General features: G+C 47.5%; 1 protein-coding gene across 4 annotated transcripts in view; it reads right to left on the bottom strand.

Moving 5' to 3' along the window:
* The window catches only part of FBXO17 (F-box protein 17), a 27,710-nt gene extending 12,424 nt beyond the window's left edge, over nucleotides 1-15,286 (bottom strand). The window contains exons 1-2 of one of the 4 annotated variants that reach the window (XM_057314369.1): nucleotides 15,039-15,285; nucleotides 5,045-5,278 (exon numbers count right to left, since the gene is read on the bottom strand). The gene's annotated coding sequence lies outside the window, so the exon portion shown is untranslated. Of the gene's footprint in view, nucleotides 1-5,044; nucleotides 5,279-15,022 lie in introns of all 4 variants that reach the window. The other 3 variants (XM_044378068.2, XM_044378067.3, XM_026482365.4) reach the window with 3 other exon arrangements.
* Nucleotides 15,287-17,655: the final 2,369 nt, after the last annotated feature.

Consider the following 17,655-nt stretch of genomic DNA (forward strand, 5'->3'; position numbering starts at 1 on the left):
TTTAAGAGACAGGGTGTGATTTTTTTCCCCAAGTGGTTCTTATTGCATTAATAATTAGCTGCCATTTGATAGCAAGCCCACCAGTTTGCCTGTCACGGACATGGAACTCACCAGAGTGTGGTTCCCCAGCTTGACTGAGCTGGTCACTGGCAAACAAGGGATCTCTGGAGCTGGGGCAGCCCCCTCGCAAAATGAGGGCAGACAGGCTTCACCAAGGAGCAAGGACCTTCAAGGGATGTACCTTATGAGCCCCGAGTATACAAACCCCTTGTTTGGGGTGCTCTGCTGAGGGCCATAAGGAGCCTCGTGGCCACCATGTCCACACGGCTGAATGCCAACCACTGGCTGGGTCAGTATGGGACACGTAGGCATGACAATGCCCTGCTGTCGGAGTGTTTGGGACTGTGTGTGTTTGGGGGGGCACTTATGTTATTGGCTGGCGCAGTGACTGGGGGACGCTAATGGTATGCAGTTTCCAGGACCCATGATGCTATGCAGACCACAATGGCTATAATAAGATAGGCTCTCTGACATGCTCTGCTAGGACTTGACCACCCTCCATTCAGACCTGGAGTCCACACCCCTCTCCCTGACACCAGCAGACCTTTGTGACCGCTTCAACTTTCAGAGCTCCACAGACGTGACATTGCTAAGGGATTTCGAAGGCTGGGTCATAAAAGAAGATACAGTCACCGCCTGACTCTCTTGGGATGTGTGCCTTGGGAGCCCTGAGTTCGGTGGAGTGCTGCTGAATGTTTAACAACTAGCTCTCTAGAAGAGAAAAAAGATCTGGGTTCTTAGCGTTTGCTGACGTCTGGGTAAATACACCTACCGTGACTGATGGCAAGCTACCAACGTCAAGTCCCCGAACTATGGAGCTGGACAGCTGCCCACAATGTGCTCTCAGAAGCCCGAGCAAGCCGCACACCCCACACACCACGGCCTGAGTCACCACTGAAGTCAGGCTGCCCTGAAGAGACCCAAAGAAGGAAGAGAAATGCCTGGGGAGCCCCGGCTGTTCGAGACTCATTCCAGGTGCTAGACATTGGCGGGGTGGGGGATAAGCCTTCCGATGACCCAGCCCCAGCCACGGTCAGACGGTGCTGTAAGCGAGCCCCTAAAAACTGCTAGCCGAGCCCAGCCAATCCCCAGAGCCATTAAATGATAACACCAAGGTTGTTGTTTTAGGTCGCTGTGTTTTGAGTAGTCTGTTACGCAGCACTAGCTAACGCGGACGACGCTCCGTGACCCGCATTGCGTGGGCTGGGTACCTTCCACAAGGAACCGTCCTGCCCCAAATCCCAAAAGAGGCCCCGATGAGAAACAGTGGGTGCCCTGACTGCAGACCCAGACCCATCTGGGTTCAAATCCTGACTACCCACTTCCTGCCTATGAAACGTATTTATCTCCTTTGAGCGCAGTAAATGTAATTCAGGAACAGCGCGTTTCTTTGATTTTGTTTGTTTTAAAATCATGCTGTTTTTAAGTACTGACTACTGGTTTATTATTATTTTAAATTTATTTTTATTTGTTGCCTGTTCCATGAGGCTAATTCTTTCTTTTTCTCCTTTTCTCTCTCTCTCTCTCTTTTTTTTTTTTTTTTTTTTTTTTTTTTTGGTGGTAAAATTTACTATCCTAGGGAGTGCCTGGGTGGCTCAGTTGGTTAAGCATCTGCCTTCAGCTCAGGGCATGATCCCAGGTCTTGGGATCGAACCCTGGGTCGGGCTCCCTGCTCAGTGGGGAGTCTGCTTCTCCCTCTCCCTTGGCCTCTCCCCCCTTCCGTGTTTTCTCTAAAAAAAAACAAAAAAAAACAAAAAAAACAAAACAAAAAAAAACTTAAGAAAAAAAAAAACTATTAAAAAAAATTCTAACCGGACCGAGGTATAGTCATTTAGAAAGCATTCTGTTTCTGTGTCCTGATCTGTGGCTGGCTATAGGTGTGTATTTCCTCGTAAATATTCATCAGGCTGTAGAGTTTAGGTACTTCCTATAAAAGATTTAGTAGAAACAGTAACAATAAAAAAAGAGATGGGAGTCCACGGAAAGGAACAAAGAATGTGTCCAAAAAGCTCTCCCCAGAGCTCTCAAACAAAATATGGCACCTCTCAAAATAAAGGCACCCCTGGAAGTGAGTGAGCTGGCTTATCTCTCTCCTCAGCAGTTCCTCAAATTGTGTAGGGCCAGAGACCTTTTTATAGTGACTGGAAAATTTTGCCCCCAAATACCTCCATGACGCAGTGATGACACCATCGACATGGTGTGTTTGCTGGAGTACACTCACAATAGCCATTATTTTATGATTATTTTTTTTTTCTGGCTCTGGGAATTGCCCGGGCACAGGTCAGCAGTTCTCAGGGGCTCCCGAGCACTTGGCATCAGGCAGTGGTGGGGCCGGGTCATCTGAGGGCGTACTGGGTCCCGCGCCCAGCGCCTGGCTGGGGGGCTGCACAGCTGGGGCTCTGTCCGCAGGCTTTCCTCTCTCTCCATACGGTCTCTCCAGCTACAGCGCACTTCTGACACAGACCAAACAGTAGAATGTCATCGTCAAGGTTCCTGATTCATTAAATGGTCTTCATTTTATATGGTGTTTTAACTTTATTGATTTTATGACTTAATTTGTATGGGTTTTCATCTTTATTAATTTTAGCAGTTTCTAGTTGATTTAAAAAACGATTTTATTGATTTTATCAGGTAATAGTCTACTAGACTAACTTATGGGTAACTCATATATTTATCAGCCTATGTTTTTACTTGCTGTGATATTTATACCCTCTTGTACTTGAAATGTCATTTCACTAACTTGTTTTGTTTTATGAACACGGAAGTCTGAACAAACTATTGCTATGAGGAGTGATACTTCAGGATCAGGCTAAAAAATATGGGTATTGTCACTGTCTCTCTAGGAGTTAGTGTTTATTCTCTGTATAATTATTTCAACTTTCCTGTATGCTTGAAAATTTTCATTATACGGTCTCAGGGAGAGAAATGACCCAACTGTTGAAGATTCAGTATCTGTAAACCCTATTAGGACCCATCCGTGGAGGGCAAGGAGCCTCTGAGGGTTTTCCGGACCTGGGACTGCTGCCCCCAGCAGGACAGGTGGTGATCAGGAGCTCCCACCGGAGGCAGATGATCTGGGTTCAAATCCTGATTCTGCCTCTTCCTGGGCATCATGCAGGTAGGCTGCTGACCTCTGGCTCAGCCTCCGTTTTCTTGCCTGTAACATGGGGATAACTACTGCTTCTACTTCAAATAGAGTTGCTGTGATATCCCCAAGCCATGCTCAGGACTCAAGGAAGAAGACCCATTGGTAAGGAAGCAACGAATAAATTTTCGTTCTAAAGATGAGGATTTGATAACCTGAAAGCATTAGGATTAAGGTGAGATGCCTCTGCAGATTCCCCTGGCGAGGGAGGGAATGGGAGAAGGGAGTGGGTGCATGTGACCCTCACCGCCCCCTTTATTTTTTATTTTTTTTAAAGATTTTATTTATTTATTTATTTACTTGACAGAGAAAGACATCGAGAGAGGGAACACAGTCAGGGGGAGTGTGAGAGGGAGAAGCAGGCTTCCCGCAGAGCAGGGAGCCCGATGCGGGGCTCGATCCCAGGACCCTGGGATCATGACCTGAGCCGAAGGCAGACACTTAATGGCTGACCACCCAGGCGCCCCTCACCGCCCCCTTTAAACTCCGCCAACTCCCCACGGCACCCTCGCTGAACGTGAACTCCTTAGAGAGAGGAAGTGAGCCACACACCAAGCCAGTGCCAATAATACTGCTTCCCATAATACCTCACGGAGAGATATGCACCACAGCGTAGGCTGGGCCGTCTCGGTGGGGGATTCGGGGTGCATCTGGGCTGTGTTCGTGCACACGTGTGCATGTCTTTCTATTTATATGTGTACACGAGCCCTGCGTTTCCCAGGATTGGTCCCTTTAAAAAAGAACCTTTATTGATGTATAATTTTCATCCAATACAATGCACACATTTCAAGTGTATAATGTTATAACTGTACACAGTTATACAGTACACAATTATAACTGTACACGATCGTGTAACCGTCACCACAATCCGGATACGCGGCATTTCCCTCCAAAAAGTTTACCCTTTCCCAGTACCCCCCGCCCCCCCGACTCACTTCCATCCCAGGACCACCGCTAATCTGCCTTCTGTCACTGTAATCATTCTTTCCTAGAATAAATGGAATCATATAATGTGCCAGTTATCAATCGACTGCCTTACAGCTCCAAGTTGCCAAACTGCGGAGTTTCGCCATTTAAATCATTTTCCTGTGCCAGCTGACATGTTGAGTTTCTCCAGTAGAGGGAGCCAGAGGAACGTTACAGGAAGAAGCCTTTTTTTTTTTTTTTTTTGGTTCCAGCTTCCAGGCTTGGCTCCCCCAGGGCGGGCAGCTTCTCAGGCCCCACTCCTGCAGTGTGCAGGCCTCTCCACTGCCCGGCAGTCAGCAGCACCACGCGGCCAGCACCTTGCCCTGGCACCCACCTCAGGCGGCCTCCTAGTGCCTAGAGCGAGACCCTTCCTTGTGAATTGCCTTCCCCAGCCTCCCAGAGGATGGACTTCTGGCCAGTTCCAGAAGGTGAATTTCCATCCAGTTTAAGGTACAGCATCAAAGGGACCCCTTTGCCCTTTGTGAGCCTCCTCCAAGAGTGCTCAAATGAGATCAGGGGCTGGGACTGTCATCTTTCCCAAGGTCTCAGTCTTGGATCTTAGAGGTAGTCGCTGCTCCGTATGTCTCCTATCTCTGTATTCTTTAGGGTTCTCTTTATTTCTTAGTAGCTATTTCCCTGCTATAATTAATAATTCTGTATAGTAAACATTCTCCCTCCAAATTACTGTGTGGTTTCAGTCTCCTGATTGGACTCTGATACATACAGTAAAGGCTCCTCGTGTCTTCTTCCCTTCAGGGTAACATCTGTGTGATCCACGCACACTGTTGCACGTATCAAGCAGGAGGTCAATCCTTTTTATTGCTGAGTAATATTCCATTGAACATGTAAACCACAAGCTGTTTCTCCACTCACCATGGACACTGGGTTGTTTCCCGCTTGGGGTACACAAATGAAGCTGTTGGGGCGCCTGGGTGGCTCAGTCGGTTAAGCCTCTGCCTTCATTCAGCTCAGATCATGATCCCAGGGTCCTGGGATCCAGCCCCACGTTGGGGTCTCGCCTCAGCAGGGAGCCTGCTTCTCCCTCTCCCTACTGCTCCCCTTGGTTGTGCTCTCTCTTTCTCTCTCTGGCAAATAAATAAATAAAATCTAAAAAAAAAAAATAAAGCTGCAATGAACACCCATGTACAAGTGTTTGTGTGGACATAGGTTTTCATTTTTCGTGAGTAACTAAACTACCTAGGAGTGAAATTCTTGGATTGTAGAGTAAGTGTATATTTCACTTTACAAGAAAACATGCAATAATTTTTTTCCAGCACACTTGTGCCGTTTGCATTCCCATCAACAATGGAAGAGAGCTGCCGCTGCCGGCACCTGCTACTGTCAACCGTCTTTCAAATTTTTGACAGAATGGCTTGTTCATCATGCCTTCGGGAGTGTTCCCTCTACCGGACACTTTCCCTTATTAATTTTAAGCCTTTGCTCTTGAACTGTGGTGCTGCTGTGGTTTCTAACCTGCAACATACGGGTTACAGAAGAATCAGCAGTAAGACAAGATCAAAATTCTTTGCTCTTCAGAATTGTTCGCATGTTCCAAGATGGAGTGTGGCTTCCCCTTCAAGAAGGCAGACCGAGCTATTGATAACCAGGGCCTATACTAGCTTTTATTAGTCTTGGGTAGATTTTTTAAAAAATTTATTTATTTCAGAGAGACAGAGAGACAGCGTGCAAAGTGTCAGCAGGGGGAGGGGCCCTAGGAGAGGGAGAAGCAGACTCTCCGCTGGGCAAGGAGCTGGACGCAAGGCTTGATCTCAGGACCCCGAGATCGTGACCCTGAGCTTAAACCAAGAGTCTGGTGCTCAACTGACTGAGCCACCCAGGCGCCCCAGTCCTGGGTAGATTTTTTTAAAAAGGCATCCCTTCGGGGTGAATGCAGCCCTGGGGTAGCAGAGCCTGGCAATCAGAACAAGGGCTGGATTTGAGCCTCCACTCACGCTGCTGCCCCTGGCTGGCCTCATAATAGTAACAGTCCTCTGTGCCTGGTCCTATGCTAGACGCTCTGTAACTAGGATCCCAGGAATACCAAGTTCAAATGTCTCCGACAGCCGGGCAGTACCCTAAATGAGGCCGCCGGGTGGAAGAAACAGGGGGGAGCAGAGTTCGGCAAACCAGAGGGTGCACCAGCCTGAAGGCTGGGCCAGTACTGGCTCCGGCAAATTTACCGCCAAGTAGGAAGATGGGTCCACTTTGGCCACATCTTCCGGTTTCTCAAAAGAAAGTGGAAATCCCAGTTTTTGTGTGGAATCACCTAATTTGTCAATGTTAGCAATGCATTAAAGAAGAAAAATGAAAGCACAGCGTGGGCCAGATAAGACAGATCTGCAGACCCGGGAACGGAATGCGTGAGGTCACTTTGTGACTTCTGTACTCTCCCAGCTGATCTCGGCACCATAAGGAAACCGAGGCCCAGGGAGGCAAAATGACTCACATAAGGTCACACAGCAGTCAGAAGTGGAGTGGGGATTGGAATCTGGGCAGTCGGATCTCCCTCTCAAAGGGCATCCTCTCTAGGGACAGCAAAGGCATGAAAAAGCAAAGTCCTCTGTGCCTGGTCCTATGCTAGACGCTCTGTAACTAGGATCCCAGGAATACCAAGTTCAAATGCCACCGACAGCCGGGAGGGAAGGGAGCCCATCAACAAAAAAGAAATGTCACTAGATTTCAGAGAGACAGAAAGCAGCCAGAAGTGTCGGAGCTAGCATCGAATTCAAAGTCGGGATAGGGGGGGCCTCAAGGACCTCCAGAGGGACCCATAGTCAAGGGTCCAAAGGGGGGGCACGCCCAGGGTGGGGTAGGCATGCAGATCAGGAGTGGGAAGGCAGAGTGAGGACAGAGGTTAGTCCATCTTTGAACAAAACTGTTCCTAGGGGCTCCCTGCACCCTGTCCTCCCTCCTTCATGTTTTCCCACACAGATCTCAGGCTGCCCAACGTTCACACACAAGAAAAACCAAACCGTACGGGATGACTGTCCTCTAAAGGAACTGGATGAAGCCTCTGGGACGTGCCCAGGCTGCTGGTGTCCCTGAGCGTAGCCTTTCCCATTCTGGCATCTGGGAGTGAGCTCCCAGCAAAGACTGGCTTCTCCCGTGCTAACACTAATAAATGTTGTCTCGAAACCCAGAGTTCTCAGTCACCCCTTCAGCTGGACAAAGAAGCCAGTGGGAAAGCAGGACTATATTTAAAACAGCCCCAAATTTCATACCAGTTACTTTTTTAAAAAAATCGTATTTTGTTAAGTAATCTCTACATCCAGTGTGGAGCTCGAAATCATGACCCCAGGATCGAGTCACGTGCTTTACCACCTGAGCCAGCCAGGTGCCCCATCATACTAGCTACTTTGAAAAAGTCACCCAGCCCCTTGTTTGTCTGAAAATGTGACTGGATAAGCAAGGATCACCAGGTGCTTGAAGAAAACTCACAGCCTGAAAGAGAAGTATTAAGGTAAATGGGCAGAACTATAGTGAACTGACCCCAGTGAAAAAAGAGCAATTCAGAGGGCCAAAGGAACACATAAGGAAATTAGTACACAAGGCTGGCTTTAGGCTCTATGAGGATGTGACCTGCACAGTCACACATGGTCCCGCACTGCAGGGGCTCCATGTGTGTTGTAGTGCTCTGCTGTTGCCAGTGAGATACTTTCAATTATTTTTATTTTTTTATTTTTTTAAAGATTTAATTTATTTATTTGACAGAGAGAGAGACAGCCAGCAAGAGAGGGAACACAAGCAGGGGAGTAGGAGAGGAAGAAGCAGGCTCCTAGCGGAGGAGCCTGATGTGGGGCTCGATCCCAGAACAGCGGGATCACGCCCTGAGCTGAAGGCAGGCGCTTAGCGACTGCGCCACCCAGGCACCCCACTTTCAATTATTTTTAAACAAAGGGCCTGCATATGCGTTTTGCATTGGGCCCTGCAAATTATGTAGCTGGCCCTGGGTACACTTAGATCAGAGGAGATATTTGAAACACAGTAAAAACAGGATATCGTAAAAGGAAGAATGTCTTCTGGAAGAAAAAAAATCCCAAAAATAGATTGGGTAAGTTAGAAAATTTTTCTCTAAAGGGAAAAATTAAAGGGGCACCTGGCTGGCTCAGTCAGTAGAGCATGCGACTCTTTTTTTTTTTTTTTAAGATTTTATTTATTTATTCGACAGAGATAGAGACAGCCAGCGAGAGAGGGAACACAGGCAGGGGGAGTGGGAGAGGAAGAAGCAGGCTCATAGCGGAGGAGCCTGATGTGGGGCTCGATCCCAGAACTCCGGGATCACGCCCTGAGCCGAAGGCAGACGCTTAACTGCTGTGCCACCCAGGCACCCTGAGCATGCGACTCTTGATCTCGGGGTTATGAGTTTGAGCCCCATGTTAGGTATAGAGATTACTTAAAAAAAATAAATCTTTAAAAAAAGGGAAAAACTAAAGCTATGACAAACCGCAGGAAAAACAAAAAACTGCTTAAGAAAGTCATGGTCCAAATATGATATACACTAACTGTATCCATGTTACGTCCATTTGACAAAGTGCAAGAAGAAAGAATCCATTTGACTTGGAGGCTGGGGCGTTCTCCTCAAATAGACCTGTTTATTGGTTTTCAGAAGAGAAAGATTGTATCTATGTCTATATACCTCACATTTAACATTGTGTAAATTTAAGGTGTATGTGTTGATTTGATACATTTATATATTGCAGTGTGATTACCACTTTAGCATTAGCTAACACCTCTAATCGTGTCACTTAATTATCATTTCTTTTTTGTGGTGAGAATATTTAAGATCTGGTCTCTTAGCATAAAGGCTGTCTTCCCAACATACGGTGATGGGAAATCTGCATGCAAAAAAGATGAGTTTAGGCCTTTACCTCATACCATATACAAATATCAACTCAAAATAAGCCATACACCTGAATGTAAGAGTTAAAACCATAACATTTTTAGAAGGAAATAGGACAAAAATCTCATGATCTTGGGTTAAGCAAACACTCCTTAGCTATAACACCAAGAGTGTGATCCATATAAGGAAAAAATTAATAAAATATCATCAAAATTGAAAACTTTTGCACTTCAAAAGACACCATTGAGAAAATGAAAAGAGAAGCTACAGATGGGCAGAATACACCTCCAAATCATATATCTGATAAAGGACTCATATCCAGAATATATAAAGAACACTTAAAATTCAACAGTAAGACAAACAAACCAATTTAAAAATAGACAAAAAATTCAACACGACATTTTGCCAAAGAAGATATACATATGACTAACAAGCACATGAAAACATGCTCAACATCATTAGTCATCGAGAAATGCAAATTAAAATCCCAATGAGACACCATCTCACGCCCACCAGAAATGGCTATTGTTCAAAAGATTGGCGAGTACCTGGAGAAACCAGAACCACCACATGTTGCTGGTGGGAATGTAAAATGGTACAACCACTTTGGAAAACAGTCGGGCAGTTTCTTTAAAAGGCGAACATTACAAAAAAAAAAAAAGTTAAACATAAGCTTTCCATGAAATCCAGCAATTCTACCACTAGACTGTTTACCCAGGAGAAACAAAAAACACACGTCCACGCAAAGACTTGATTACAAACATTCATAGGAGCGTTATCCATTTGGAAACAATCCAAATGTCCATCAACTGGTGAATGCGTAAACAAAATGTGGTCTATCCGTACAATGGAACACTGTTGAGCAATAAGACGAATGGAGTACTGGTATATTCGACAATATGAATGAACCCCCAAACACCATGCTAAGTGAAAAAAGCTTGACCCAAAAAGCCGCATATTGTATGATGTATTTATGTGAAATGTTCGAAAATGACACATCTAAAGTTACAGAAAGATTAGTAGTCGCCTGGGGCTGGGCTTGAGAACAGAGAGGTGACCACAAACAGGCACAGGGGATATCTTGGAGGTGACAGAAATGCTTTAAAACTGGTGATGGCTGCACAGCCCTGTAAATTCACTAAAAATCACTGAATTGTACACTTTAAAGGGCTGACTTTTGCGGTATGTAAATTACATCTCACTAAAGCTGTCACAAAAACCCTGGAAACTCGACAGTGAAAGCCTGTAAGACTTAAATATGGTAACAGAACAGACTGTAGATGTTATCAACCTTGACACTGTGAAAATAAATGTACAAGTAACAAAAGATGGGAAATGAAGGTGAGGGGGGAGGGGAGACCCAGATGCTTGGCTCACCTACTTCCCATCCTGGGAATCAAAAGTTGCCAGAATAAAAAAATAGAAGTGAAGCCTAAAATTTGAAGTTACAAAGGTCAATCGCAAATGATCTTTAAAACGGACAGTGTTTAAAAATTGGTGGAGGGGTGAAGCAGGGGGATATATACAGTTCCTCACTCTATTTCTCTTGTCATTTCATTATTATTCCCCTCCGTGACCCACGTGCCCTCTGGGTCATGGAGTGGTAAAGTTCCTTTGGCTTTTTGGTATATTTTAACTTAAATGCAATGAACATCATGGGTAATAAAGAATATGGTTTTTTTTTTTCTTTAAACCAACCAACCAACCAACCAACCAACCAACCAGCGCAAACCATCACCATAATCTACTTAAAATGCTATCAGCGAGAACTCACCTACAGTCCTGATGGGAGTATAAATGGGTCTAGCCACTGTGGAAACTAGATGGGCATTTTTCAATGAAGTTGAAAGTGTGCCTGTCCCGTGACCCAGCAATTTGATGCCAGAGCCAGTAAACACATACTAGAATATTCATGACGCGACTGTTTCTAATAGCTCCGGTCTGGAAAGGACCCAGATGCCCATCCACCGTAGGATGTATAAGTAAATTAACGGAGTCGCAGAACGGTACGCTACGTAGCAATGAATGGGAGTTAAGGACAAGCAACCCCAACGACACGGATGAACCTCCAAAGCTCCATTTGGGGTGAGAGCCCCGGGACAACCAGCAGCCTGAGTTGCCTGGGGGTAGTCCCGATCTACAACAAACATCGTCCGGGGTAATTAGGGTAATTAGCCACCCCTATTGCTTCCAAAATTTCTTGGCTTGGATGGTAAATTATCTACTCAACACCAACGGCGCTACTCTTAGAAACTTCGCAAACAGGCTAAACGAATCAAATATTGTTTATAGATGTACACGCAGGTACTAAAACCGTAGAAAGAAGAGCAAAATAGGAAAACGAGGATCATAAAAATCAGGGTGGTGGTTCCCCCGTGGGAGGGAGAGGGGTATTAACCAGATGCACTCGGGGAAACTTCTGGGGGCTGACAATGTCCTTGCAGTGGACCTGGGCCCTGGTTACATATTTCACAATTCTTTGTTAAACCGTGCATCTGTTTTCTACACTTTCTGTCTGCATGGATGTTCTGTTTCATAATTCAAAGAATATTAATGCTATCGATAAACACCACTGATGTTATTGGACCCAAGAAGGAAACGGTCTCATTTCATCGTAGCACAAATTACAATCACATTTGCTGAGTGCTTTCTTTGTGCGAGGCACTCTGGAAAATTCTTTCTATGCATCATCTCATTCCCAGGAGGCAGCAGTGATATTTCTGGGAGAGAAGGCATCACAAGGCGAGCAAGGGACATTGCTTTTGGGAATTGCTGGTGATAGGCCACGGGGCGGGGCACTGGGGAGAGGGGAACGTTGCACGTTCTCTATGGTCGGTCAGCCCTGGCTCAGCCCCACCCCAAACTCTTGTTCATGACCTTGAGGAAATGGCCTTCCCTCTCTGAGTGGAATTTCCTCTCCGTAAAATGAGAAATGTGCAGGTACCCAATCCCTCTCTCCAGTCCCAAAATCCAAAAGCTCTGAAAACCGAAGTCTTTCCCAGACCCATTTGGGGGCAGCACTGGGTCAAACTGTTGTGAGATTCGATTATCCCCTGCATTTCACTGAAGAAAATACCAGTATGTTTCACTACACGGTGCTCCCCAGCCCCACGGCGGGGGGGGGGGGGGGGGGGGGGGGGGGGGGGGGCTTCTGTAATGTTCAGAATTGGTTCCCCATGACTTGCCTCACATTCAGAAAGTCTAACATCTGGGCCCCAAAGTTTTAGATCAGACACTGGGGACGTCTAATAATTCCCACCTCTTTGTGGTTATGGGAAAATTATTCGCGATCAAGGCCCGGCCCCGGACATGTTAGTTACTATGTTTGCAGATCAAGTCCAGCCGTGGGATTGGAGAACGCACCTCACCGCCCAATCAGAATCATGCCATCACTGAAACCCAACTACAGGAATGGGGGCTCAGGGGACTCGTGCCTAGGAAGTCAGGACCAAACACAGCAGGGCAAAAAATGGCCAATGGCAAGATCAGAGCCATTGGGTGAATTTTAAAAGGGAAAAAGAAAATGCCAAGTTCAACCTCTACCTCGGGGTGCCTGGGTGGCTCAGTAGGTAGAGCATGGACTCTTGATCTCAGGTCTTGATCTCAGGGTTGTGAGTTCAAGTCCTCCGTTGGGCGTGGAGCTTACATAAAAAACAAAAAATCTATCTCTAGGGAAAAAAAAGTAGAAGGAAGGGCCCGACTGAGGTTATGATGTTAGCATAGCACACTATGGTAGTTGAGAAAAACCCTTCACAAACTGACAGCTGTGGTTAGCTGCCCACAGCTGCTCTACACACGTGGGGAGGCCTTTACAAAACCTCGTAGAAGTCTCACAAACAGCTCCATGAGGGAGGTACCATTTTTCAGCTGGGGAAACTGAGGCTTGGAGAAGCGGAGCCATGGACCCAAGGTCACCCGACATGCGAGCGGCAGAGCTGGGATGTGAACCTGGGTGTGGAGGACTCCAGAGTTCCTGCGGCCGTCGGTCCGCCTTGATCTCCTTCTTAGTTTCTACCTTGTCTTACTTTATTTTCCCCAAATTTTACCACAAAAGTTTCATCACATGGAAAAGTTGAAAGAATGGTAGAATGTATGTTCCATGTTTTGCCATATTTGCTTTCTGTCCTTTGATGAATTCTTAGATACTTCAACGTGCATCCTCTAAGAAAGAATAAGAGGTAGGGACGCCTGGGTGGCTCAGTGGGTTAAGCGTCTGCCTTTGGCTCAGGTCATGATCCCAGGGTCCTAGGATCGAGGCCCGAGTCAGGCTCCGTGCTCAGCGGGAGTCAGCTTCTCCCTCTGCCTCTGCCTGCGGCTCTACTTGTGCTCTCTCTCTCTCTCTCTCTGTCAAATACATAAATAAAAAAAATCTTAAAAAAAAAAAAAGAATAAGGGGTAATGAGCATTGGGGGTTATATGCAACCAACAAATCACTAAATTCTACCCCTGAAACTAGTAATACACTATATGTTAACTAAATTGAACTTAAATAAAAAAATTTTTAATAAAGAAAGAATAAGGGGGCACTATAGGTCTACACTACCACTCAACACCATTTCATTCTGCTATCTAACATTCAGTCCATGAACAATTTCCTCCATTGTCTCAAGAAGGTCTTTTGTAGCGGTTTCTTACAAAACTGGGAACTCACACACTCCTGGGGGTGGTGTCATGTCTCCTCAATCCCTTTTAGTCTAAAACACGACCCTCCCCTTCCATTTTCTTAAAGAGACAGTGCTTCTATAACAGGAAAAAAAAAAGGTAGACTCATTTCTATTTCATTTGTGAACCACATATATGACTTGATTGGATTAGTATTTAAATAAATATAAAAACTCTATTAAAAATATTATTAAAGCAGACTCCTCAGCCAGGCCTCACAAAACGGGGAGTCAACAGATCCTATAAATATTTAATGGAACAAGGAACATGTTTAAAAAGGTGTTTTTTGGGTCTTTTGTTTGTTTTGATGTTACAAAAGCAGCCAACAGACAAACAACAAGGGAAGTGTGATTATCAGAGGGAGGGAAACTTGGACACTAGGAAAGCTGTCTCCACCCATTTTTAGTAAGGGATTACTGGACATCTTCTAAAAGTTGACAAAATAAGAAATCATCCCAGAATTTGCTTTAAAGATCTGAAAGTAACTACCAGAGGAATTAAAAAGAGCAATTAAAAAGACGCACCACAGATCACAAGTTACTTCTGCCATTTCTGAAAAATCATTTAATTACCTAAAATTTCAACTGACTGTGGGGCTGGGGCTGCCGTTTCAAGGGCTGTGTTTGATGGAAAGCTTCGTCTGCCTCATTCGTCTTTTGTTCTTGTGTCGTCCCGGGGCACTTAAAAAATTACTTACTTTAAAAGTAGTTTCCTAATACTGCAGTCTTTCCAATTGTTAGTTACTGGATGCTATCTGAAGTTGAAGGATCGAGATTGAAAGAACAAGATACGGAGCGTTACCATTACTCAACACTTGCAAAAGTTAACTTAGAAGAACAAAATTTAAATCGGGAAGAGCGGCGGCAGCTAAAAACAAAGTTGCTAAATCAAGAAACGGTGTTCGGAGACTTCTGATTCACCGATTTTGCGACGGGGCCGCCAGCCAGAAGAGACAGAAACCAGAACGGGTAAAAAGTGGTCTGGCCTTTCGCTGGCTGCTGTGTACACGTGTTGATCGGGTATGGGTGTTTTTTTTTGGGGGGGGGGTTACCCCAGGGTGGCCTCCGCTGAGGAGCAACTGGGTGGAAGGTGTGGGCGTCGGAGGACCCGTTTTAAAAGCAAAGCCCTTTCCATACCACCTGGGGCTTTTCAAACGTTTGTGTGACTCTGGGCTTAAAGGGACGCAGTTGGCTGGCGCAGCCGAGAACCCCGGCAGGGCCCGGGGAGGGGAGCTGGGGAGCAGGACTCCCGGGGACCCGCCCCCCCGGCAGGGTCTAGGGCGGAAGTCCTTCCCCGAGCTCCCCGGCTGGGAGTGGGGACGGGACACGGGTCCCGACCTGCGTCCCTACCTGTCGCGGCGCTCACCTGGCGGCCCGCTCGGAGGCGGCGGCGGGCTAAGATCCCTTTCCCCACCCAGCTCTGGGAGGCAGTCGGGGGGCTCCCTGGGATCGGCTCCGCCCAGGGAGCCCCGGGACCCGCGGTCTGGGAAGTCGGTCCTCGGCGGGGGGGCCGGCGGCTTGGGAGATCGGCCGGCGGGCGGCTGCCGCGGGCGGGAGCGAGGCAGGGGCGGGATCCGCGAGGCTGCCGGCGCCGGGGGAGGGCCCAGCTGCCGCGAGGCCTGCGGGGAGGAGACGCAGCCCCCGCGCTCCGGGATCCGGGGGCCCGCCCCTTGGAGAGCCTACACTTGGCCCACGTGGGTACCTGCCGCCCGGCGCCCTGCGATCTGGCACCCCGGTCCCGGTGCTCACCCCAGCCACCTCCCCCGGGCGAGGTCCACCTCCCCGAGAGCCTCCGCCGTGGGCCTGGTGCCAGCCGCCCAAATCTTGTTTCCTTCTCATTCCGGCCTCCCGCCTGCAGCCGCCTCCGCCATTCGAAACGTCTCTCCCACCATCTGGCCAGTGCTGTAAATGGCTTAGCTGTGACTCCGACCCCGGGCCTGGTTGGAAACACTGGATCAAGTGCCCATCCACAGGGATTCTCTCGCATGTGCACTGTGTCCCCGGCGTAGAGTCTCAGAAGCCCGGGTCTGTTCTTGAGTGGACCCTCTGCGACAGCGACAACCCGTGTGTCCCTACTTTAGGAACCCGCCCGCTCCCCTAAGCTGTAGACAAACGAATTAATCCTAGGTTCAGTACCAGTAAGGATGAGGCCCTGACGCATTTCTCTCATGACCTCTTGGGCCGCCCCAGTTCCTTCCGACTGCCCTAGATCGCCCAAAAGACCTCAAGGGATTGACCTGGGGCATCCCAGAGCGAGACTCGTGAACGCCAGGCCTTGCTCGCACTGGTACACCGTTGCCGGTCCCGGTTACCCGGCGCTCGCTCAGAGCAGGCACTGGGCTCAATGCTTTCTACGTATGACCCCAAGGACGCCTCTCACGAGAAACTGAGGCCCAGAGTTACGTGGTCTTTGCACGCGTTGCAAGTTTCTTGTTTGGGGGGTCACACAACAGGCAAGGCTTGGAGCATGGGTGGGTTCCCCAGGTCCCCTCTGCAAGGAGCTTCGGGGAGGCACCACAGCGCCATCGTGAGGCGGGCGCGAGGTCCTGCGCTTGCAGCGCCCAGTAAATGTGACCTCTCGTTTGTACCAACCACCTTCGGAAGAAATTTCTACTGTGGGTTGTAAAATTGTTGTGTTATGGGTGGTCCCTTATGTGGTGATCTGCACACAGCCCCTTACCTGAAAGGCTTAGGACTATATGGTTTGGAGTTCGGATTTTTTTTTTTTTTTTTTTTTTTTAGATTTAGAAGGCTATAGAATGATTATACCATACACAGGGTTCCGCAGTATTCCCAGCAGGGTCCGGATGGCACTCCATGGTCACGCGGTATTTCTGCTTCAGAGCGTCTACGCAGAGGAATGCACACTTAGTGGAATAGAAGTTCTAAATAACCTGATGTCAGTTTTGTCAGGTCTGATGGCTTGAAGAGTTTGGGGGCCTGATTTGTGAAGCAGGTTTCTTTGGGCATAAGGAATTGCAGCGATGATTTTTAAAATTGATACCATTATTAAGCCCCTCCTGTGGACCAGGTGCAGACTACATAGCTTATGCGAATTTAGAGAGGCACTAAACAATTTAGTTCAACAAATAATACGGGTTATTACAGATAAATTAGAAAAAAAACACTGAGGCTCCCCAGTAAAATAACTGGATCATCAAGGGGTGCTAAAACCATTGGTAAAATGTTGGAGAACAGTCCAGAATTATTACCCAACACATGACTTATTCATTACAAATGGGAAAAATGTACCTACCTAGCGAGGGGCAGTTTCTAGCTGACACCCTCTTAACCAAATGATCAAACAGTAGCCCCAGTAGTGGCACAGCATGACATCAAGCGTCTCTTGATGTGACACTCTAGAAAATACACAAAATTGCCCATGCAGAATTCTTGTGGAAAAAATAAAAAAGTTAACCCTACATTTAAATAACCAGGAAACAATCAGGCATTGAAAATGGGGCGATATACCAGGTAACTGGCCAGTACTTTTCAAAAAAGTCCACGTGATTACGGTGTGCGCACCTTGACTGGGTGCTGTCTGGTGACCCTTGCTTGTTCCTTGCCAGTCTCAAACGAGGGACACGGCCAGTGTCTGTAGGCGATGGGGCTGTGCTTCCTGTTGTAAATGCTGGACTGTTTCCCTCAGGCCTCTGCCCGGAGCTGGAGCGTGAATGGTGGCTTTGTGTCTGGGTGTGGGGCTTGCCTTCAGGCTGGCCTCGCATGTGGGGGGTGAGAGGCCAGGAGCCGCGCTGCGGGCTGCCCCTCCCGTCCTCCACAAGCACCGGACTAGGACTGACTTTTTTCGGAAGCCAGCACCCATTCTAGTTAGCATCTCAGACGATCAGAGAGCTGGGTCTCTTTAGGGAACTGCCCTCTGGTTCTTATTTTCCAGCGCATGAATGTTGGGGGGCTGGGGCCCTGGGGAAGGGGGTGGGGAGGACAGGGTCCAGAAAGCATGGACAGATTATCATCTGAGCCCA

The sequence above is a fragment of the Ursus arctos genome, unplaced genomic scaffold (genome assembly GCF_023065955.2).
Source record: "Ursus arctos isolate Adak ecotype North America unplaced genomic scaffold, UrsArc2.0 scaffold_19, whole genome shotgun sequence".
NCBI lineage: Eukaryota > Metazoa > Chordata > Mammalia > Carnivora > Ursidae > Ursus > Ursus arctos.